Source organism: Patella vulgata, chromosome 6, assembly GCF_932274485.2.
Source record: "Patella vulgata chromosome 6, xgPatVulg1.2, whole genome shotgun sequence".
In the NCBI taxonomy this organism is placed as follows: Eukaryota; Metazoa; Mollusca; class Gastropoda; family Patellidae; genus Patella; species Patella vulgata.
The window spans coordinates 844,194-853,281 of NC_065884.2; positions in this window are offsets into that span (position 1 = coordinate 844,194).

The following is a 9,088-nucleotide window of genomic DNA, read 5'->3' on the forward strand; positions in this document are numbered from 1 at the left end:
TGTAGAATAGTAATTAAAGCTACAATTTCATATTTTCTAAGAAAGTCAAAACATAATTATTTCTATACCTTTTGCTCAATAGGTTGTCAATTTACTATTATACGATCATAGTTATCATTCTCACACTCAAAAATGTTTCACACAGGAAATAATAACACAATTACCTCCTAATTATCTCCCTTGTTTTTCTATCAACAAACGTTTGAATTTGAAGTTAAAAATGATATTTTTGCCAATTTCTCAACTGGCAATAGTGAATTATAGGATTAATAGGATTATTCTTTATCAAGGTAGGACTGTTTATACATAGCATCGATTTTAAGGCTTTATTTTAATACATTTTAAAAATATAAATTAAAAATATGAAATTGTAGCTTTAAAGGGGAATTCCGCCGAAGTTCATAGTTTTCTAGTTAAATGCTAGTCTATCTAATTACTGTTGTTTTAGATGTAATCTCTATACGTGTTTATCTATGTAAATAGGACTAAAATTTTTGCAAATCATGACACTTTTCCTGCTAAGACTGGGTAAATTTGAAATATTTTGAAATAATTTGATCTTTCCCGTTGGATTGATTTATTTTGTATATGGTACACTTTTAATACCGCGAGAAATCCCTCTCTAACTCAATTAAGATAAAACGATGAGATATACGAAATCGCCAATTCACAGAGTCACACTTTTACGGGACAGATGACGATCCATCGCTTGTATGGGATAATGTTCACACACCAATCCACCAAAATAGGAAGAGATTTGGCGGAGGCATTCTTGTTTAAGTTAAAGAAAATCCTTATTTCAAAAGAAGGCCTGACCATGAATTTGGCACCATCAAATGCATCGGGATTGAAACGAAGCTTCAAGCTAGGTCTGTTCCTTTGCTGATATCATGCTACTATCGACCACCAAACATAACTAAATCATTCTTGCTAGAACTTGAGGCATCTCTTGAAATGGCGTTCCAAGAATCCTCCAACGTCATTGTTGCTGGAGACCTTAACGTAGACTTGTCTAAATCCGGAATAGTAAATTAAACGAAATTATCGTTACAAACTACCTTACTAATATATGAACCGACTAATATAATATTTTAACCTACTAATTTAATACTAATATAATATATGAACCGACTATTATATGAACCTACTATATAATACTAATAATATGAACGTACTAATATAATATATAAACCTACTAATATAATATATGAACCTACTAATATAATATATGAACCTACTAATATAATATTAATATAATATAATATATGAACCTGCTATTATAATATATGAACCTACTAATATAATATATGAACCTACTAATATAATACTAATATTATAATATATGAACCTACTAATATAATATATGAACCTACTAATATAATACTAATAATATAATATATGAACCTACTACTAATATAATATATGAACCGACTAATATAATACTAATATAATATATGAACCGACTAATATAATATTTGAACCTAGTAATATAATACTAATATAATATATGAACCGACTAATATTATATATGAACCGACGCGGGTAAGACCTACTTGCTCCTCACTACTTGATGTTATTCTTGTCCATTCAGATTTACAGGAAATTTTTCAGTGAAAAAATCGTATTCGGTTCTCATATTTCTGATCACAAAGGTGTAATCGGAGAAATAGACTTACGTTACAGGTCACTGCTACAGTTAACTATATTAGGGAAATTGTACTCTATTGTACTCTACAATCACGACAATTTTGATGAATTAAATAACCCTATCAAAAGTTACAATTGGAATGTCCGATTTTCAAACTTGAATATAAATGATTCGTATCTTAAATGAGTCCATTAACAAATGCATTCCAAAAAGACTGGTATTAATACGCCAAAAAGTATAAGAGTTCGAGATAAATTGAGAAAAGGGCCAAATGTGCAAATAATTCGAGTGACCTAGAAAGTACAGCGTAACCCTCTAAATAAACAAAATACTAAAATCGCAGCTTTTTTTCGAAATCAAAAAGATTTAAGGAAAATTATAAATAAACTGGTCGAAAAAAACAACGTAAACCATACTTCTCCTTTGCACAATAAAACGAAGGACGAATAAGTTTATTCTTAATATATGAAAGAGCATAACTTTTGAACAATATTTTGATCTGTGGCCAATAATATCTCACTAAGAAATGAAATGAAATGAAATGGGGTTTAACGTCCTACTGTTCTGCTCCGAACTGGGATAATGAAGACGGGCATACGCCATACAGTGTGCTATGAGGGAAATTTTGCCCGGACAGCGGCACTACGGCCTACTCTTATATCGAATTCCAACTGTCAAGGGATCTTTTACGTGCACGCCAATGTGTACACGGGACCTCGGTTTATTCGTCCCATCCGATCGACTAGACAGCTGTCCTTGTCAGGCCCTCCGTCCAGCATTACTGACAAGGGAGAACCACGCCGGAAAATATGGATGAACTTTCTCGGCCAATGCAGGGATCGAACACCCGACCTCCAGGCTAGCGAGACAGCGCCTTACCCGCTTAGCCACCGTGATCCCCTATCTCACTAAGAGAACTGCCGAAATTCAGTACTTTCACAAATCAAAATGTTTCTCTTGCAAAAATCGTAAGAGTCTAAGAAAGAATAAGAAAGCTTGTGGCCCAGATAAAATAAATAACAAATTTAGAACCCACCGTGTCCTTTACAAAATACCAACGATTTATGGCCCGAAACCTCCACTTAATTATCTCTTAACATATAACAGGAAACTTAATATTTTACATACAAGACTTCGTCACGTCTGTAGCCCATTAAAATCAAATCTTTTTAAATCTAACCCTGTAAATGATAAAAAATGTGACTATGGCCAATAAACGGGAGATACACAACATTATTTCCGACAGTGTCCTTTGTATGATGAGCAAAGGAGTATAATTATTTGATCAATTAAACATAAATTATGCAAGGGCTAAATCTGTCTATTGCAGGTCTTTCTTTAGGCCTGAAATTTTATCTAAATTATTAATTATTAATTAACCTATCCAGGCCATAATCAACTCTAGATGGCAGCACTAGCCTGCGATCTTTAGTGGTTTGTGAGCCGATTTGCTGCATAACTTTCCTTCACGATTTAACGATTAAATGGATAATCGAGACTGTGCTGTTCATTGTACTGACTTTTGTAATGGGGAAATTTCAGTCGCTTAGTTCTCGGTTCATAGTGGATCAATTTGAATGAAATTTTCAGCAAATTGCCTTTACATTATCTAGTTTTTAACTATTACAGTGAGAACTGCCAACTTGTTACCGAATCTCACAAAGTGGATCTTTAAAAAAAACTATCAAAACCTAAACCTGGTGACATTGCTTTCAGAAGACCCGACATCAACGACAGTTCAGAATATGTATTTAGTTAAGGTAATACAAAAATACATGGAAAACACAAAGCGATTTAAATCATAATGTAGTTTCTAGAAGGGAAACACGCTACCACCCGCCCGCCAAAGAGATTACATTTATAAATGAAATTGATTAAATATTTGAACCTAATCCAATAAAGTGACACACTTTTGTATATTTCGTTGCTGTAAGGTATGGAATCTCTGGTTCAAATTTTAAAAACACTGATCTTGTGTAAATATTTTTGCTTTGTTAATTTATTCTTTATTAATATCTGATATGCATGTACATCTATTAACCTAGTTTCACTGATCACTTGTGATATTGTATTGGAGAGAACTCCTTTGTTAGATTTAGTAACTTTTGTCCGATTCATTTACTTTAAAGTAGCCTAATAAAATATGTTTAAACTAATAAATAGTTATAATAAGTTTTAAATATTTTATGTCAGCTGTTCTATAAGACATGTTCATCGTTTACATTTCCTTGTTAAAGTCGCGATGCGTCATTTTACCACTATAGGAATCACTTGCAAACTACAATATTGTGGAAGAGGAATCTGTAATTGAAATTCCATCGCTCTATGCTGTTCGCTATATAATAATCCCGTCGCCATTTTGTTTTCCGCTAGCATTTCTAGATAGGCCTGTTTTAAATCTGATTGAATCTAAGCCGGCAGGTATCTAGCGTTGGTATTTTGATTTTGCTCTCTTTATGAAATGTTGAATTACACTTCTGAGTAAATGTAAACAGTGGTCAATTTGATAGTTCGTCTTTGACCTTAATGCAGGCTATTTAGTTCTATAACCAGTCAACGCCTTTCTATCAGTTAATTGTGACATGTTACGTTTGTAGTTCTAAAATTCATCGTAATTCTGAAAATATTTTGTTTATTGTTACGGGCACGGAACGTCCATACTCCTCGCAGTGTTTCATTTGATTATACCTAATCCCACTAAACACTGCTTTAAAGAAGGCAAATTTCTGTTCCAAATTATGACCGGTCAATGGTCCGATTACAACCAATAGCTAACTGGGTTACAAAAGCATTATGCTTAACACCGCTAGAGCTCCAAATGTAGTAATATGGAGGGAAAGAATTTGTGCTTTGAAACATCTATGTAAATTAATATTAGGGTTTTGATTAATTATTCTCCATTGTCAAAATATTAGCTATGGTATAAGTTAAATTCTGAAACGCAAATTCAAAATTGGCTATGAATATTGTGACAATAACCAGACATGGGGTCTAAAGACAAGAATGTAGAAATATGATGGCTAGAAAAATAGCTTTATCTTTTAAATTATTGATTCTAACTTCATAACCAAAAATAGAGAAAGTATGCTGGTTGTTTAAATACGTTAACGCAGTTAGAGTTTAGTAAACATGATGGTCATTTGCATTTTTCAAGGATAAATTGTTATTGTTTGAAATACACATGGTAGGAAAGTTACCATTTCATATTTGGAAAGAGTGACCAATCACATGATTAATTACATCATAATTAGACAATAGAATAATTAATGGGTGTGAATCTGAGAATATATAATTAATAGAATGTGCGTTCTAGGGTGGACAGCCATGTAGTTCTCGTGGGGAGAAGAAGTAGGAATTTCCATCAGCAGTCTCGCCGAGTCTGCATGAGAGCAGGTTAGAGAGAATGACTTTATTATGCTTGTAACTTTGTAACATATATGTAGCAGTGCTTAATATAAAATGTAGAAACGAAATGTGGTATTGTTGTTACTGTGTGTAACCATAAACTGAATGGCAGAATAAATACACAATATTTAAAGTGGAGTCCTACAAGACGAAAATAAGAAACAAATGCGGTCAGAGACAATACTAGACGAGCATGGGCTGTTCCAGAATATGTAGTAAGAAACGATGTATGTGTTATACGTCGGATGTGGCGACCGGGTTTAGCGCTGACCGTTCTCCACGTCTGACAAACGGCCCATGGTGCTACACAAATTGGACCAAATATGTTTACATAACGTTACGTCATGACTCACGATTTTATTATGCCCAATTAACCAGTGCATAGCAGAATATTGCAGAAAAACTAATTGCATGACAAACAAGGCTATCAAATCCAAAACAATGTAAACAATACTGTTTGGAGACGAACATACTTTCACCGTTTTTAATACCTTAAATCACTGTCCAAAGTTTTAGGGAAGACCCGGATTAAATGAAGGGCTGTCATGTTGGTGTACTTGGGATAGATTTGATTGAACGGGAAGAATAGACAAACTCCCTCATAAGCTCAAGTATCAGAAGCCAATCTAGCAATGGCCAGAGAGGGGTTTCTCGGGCCATTGCTTCAGGAATATGCGGAACGTCATACATTTAACATTGGGGGGGGGGGGGGAGAATTACTAGTCTGGAACCTTTTGGAGACAGACCACCATTAATTTCCCCATTGACTTCAATGTTAATTCTGGCCTCTTTGCCCAACTCCAACTTTTCCCCAAATTTTCGTTGGGCTGAATGCTTTTCATTACAGACAGAGGAACAAATGGTCATGTCTTTGCACTAAAATTTATATGAGGTTGACCACCAAAATTTTGAGATACACAAACTTGAAGAAGCATACTAAAAACTAGTTGTCGTACATATCGCCGTAGCCAACCTGATAACCCCGTTATCCTTCCGCCTCAAAATCATGAATATTTACCAAAACCTGGCAGAAAATGTTAATTCAAACCCTCTTCGTCCATTCTAGACCAAAAAATCAACAAAAATGGGCATGCAAAAGGCGAGAAAAGAGAGATAGAGAATTGCTATAAATAGACGAACTCACCGAGATGGTGAAATTAATGGTGGTCTGCCTCCCATTTTTTAATACATAGAGTTGCCTCCCTTTTAGAATATTCCCGATTCAAGTGAATTTTACAATGTTAGTCCCGAAATGATTTAGGCTTAGTACTAAATAGTAGTAGAATAGGCTACTTAAAGTAGTTTAAATATTTAGTAATAGTTTTTGTCGAGTAGTTGAGACGAGTGGACTATCCCTATCTCTCTCTCTCTCTCTCTCTCTCTCTCTCTCAACTCTTTAGAAGGGTTCGATTCCCTGTTTAGGTCTGCCCTTTTAATATAAAATAAAGTAAGATATCTTGTATTTTGGATTTTCCAAGCATTAATAATGGTGCCCTTTCCCACCCTGTTGACCTTGAACCTTGTCCAAAAGATCGCAGGAAAGTAGTTCGAAAGATAGCGTAACCCTAGTAACTCACAATATGATTCTTCAAGACGATTCCCGTTCATAGAGAAATGAAATGGGATTTAAAATCATACAGACCCAATGCAGTATGCTATGTTGGGGGGGGGGGGATTTTCCCAGACTTCGGCGGTACTGGGTACGGTGTACTCTTATTTCGATTAAAAAATGTGACCGATTCCTTAATGTGTACGCGTGACCTCGTTTTTGTCCCATCTGAACGATTGTAGCTTTTCCTTGCTATAGGCACTCCGCCCTGTCCCTCTGAAAAGGGGAAACCTTGCCTCAAAATCCTGCACCACTATCATATCAAAGGAAAAACCACGAGGGATTTATAAATCCACACCGGGAGCGAACTCCAGACCCCTTCCAGCCTAAGTAATAATAAGCAGTAGGCTTACTGGTAATTGCGTTCCATAGAATTAGAATTGTGACCTGTAGGCCTATATTCCTGTTCATAATCATATACTAAATGCTATTAAAACCTATTTATTAATTACTGCACTCTTTTGGGGGTTGGATGGCTGAATGGCTGAATGGTTAGCGTGCGCGCGCTGTATCATAAAGTCTGTCATTGAGTCGACTGGCGTGGTTTCGAATCCCCGGTTGTACGTGACAAGGAGTAGGGTCGCCTGTCCAACCTCGTGGGTTTTCTCCGGGTCCTCCGGTTTCCTCCCACTGCTAAAGACCCCTACGCGCAAGCGAATTATGTAAATAAAATTAAACCATATGTTAGTCCCGAAATGACCTAGTTTGTGTCGGGTGGACGTTAAACCCCATTTCTCTCTCTCTGTAAGTTCAACATTATATAAATGGTCGTTAATATTTCTCCAAAAATTCGCCTTTTCAAAGTTAATAAGTGTCTTTTTAAAAAAAACAAATTTTAACCAAAACATTTCCCAAGTCCGTCCATAACCCCAAACACACCCCAATCTCACTTTGAAAACTTGGACTCAGCCACGGTTTAGCTGATCTTGTAAACCAGTGACGTAACACATCACATTTATGTTGGGTGGTATTATCGTTTTGAATTCCCTAATCACGTATTACATATATTTCAACAATAATTGTCTATTTCAGATAAATTTTATTTGGCGAACTTGAACATTCACAGTTCCATGGAAATGACTGATATATTGGAGAACAATTTATTGATTGAAATTTTGTAGAATTTTATAGTACTTTGAAAAGGAATTGTTCATCTGTTCGTTCGTTAGTTCTTCGGGCGTAACGTCACCTTTCACCTAGGGTAATATCACAGACAATTATTCACCGGTCTTTATGTCTCCCTTCACCTAGGAGGATATCGTAGACAATTATACGCTGGGTGAACTTTTATACGATCCCGAAAAGAAATTATACCCGGTGAACGTTTGACAAACTTTTACATTATTTCTGATAGCTTTTGGAGTGCTTTGAAAACGGATTCTCTTCAAAGTGTCGCACAAAAGATGTATTTCGTAATTATTCTTCAATAAGTGTATGTTATAATGTAATATTTGACTGAAACATACTACGAGTGTATGTTATAAGTGTATGTTATAGTGTGATATTGGACTGAAACACACTAAACACAATAATTCTAAATTGAAAAATATCTCATATGGATTAATGCTTTGAACCTCTGTCCAATAAAGACGTATAGAACAAAAAAAGCTTAAATATATACGTGTACATTTTAATTTACATTTCTTTATGAGTGCCATATAATCCTGGAAATTATAAGTAAAACATTGTAAAGGAAATTTAAAACAATCAGAAGTCTTTGCGTTTACTTTGAAATCGGAAAATCATTGGAAATCTACCACACAAGTTTTGAAGATGGAAATAGTTGATTTATCTAACGTATCTACAATACTAGTCAACGTTTCGTTGCTGATTATATTAAGAAAAAGTGAAATGAAATCACTGGTCTCCACCCTGTTATCGGCTATAGCTATAGCGGATCTGGTGACGTCATTGACAATGTTTCCAGGGGCAATGTTCTACTATCTGACCGATCCCAGGGCTAACCCCCCATACAGTTGGTGTCATGTTTTGAGATTTTCTAATATAATTGCAGTAGTGAGCCACACTTTGTCGATTTGGTTTACTTTATTGCTGGGGTTTTCCGCTATATAAGGGTGTGCCACCCAATCAATGCAGCGCAGTGGTGCCGATACGGGGTGGCTGTTTATACCTGTCTTTTATGTCACGAAGTCTATAGAGCAAACCATTCGTCATAAAGCTTTCTCACAGAACTGACTTGATCGACGATACAATTGTGTTTTTCTAAAATTTAATAGAGCTTTTTGTTAGAATCTTAAAATAGACGAAAATAGATCTAAAAACACCATTAATGTAATTTGAGTATGTATAAAGTGTTTTACATTCAATTTTTAAAATCAACTCAAGATTGTAAGACAAGAGAGGTCTTCAACCAATATTAATGTGTAAGACATACACAAACCGATGATTCAACTTCTCGGTGTCTT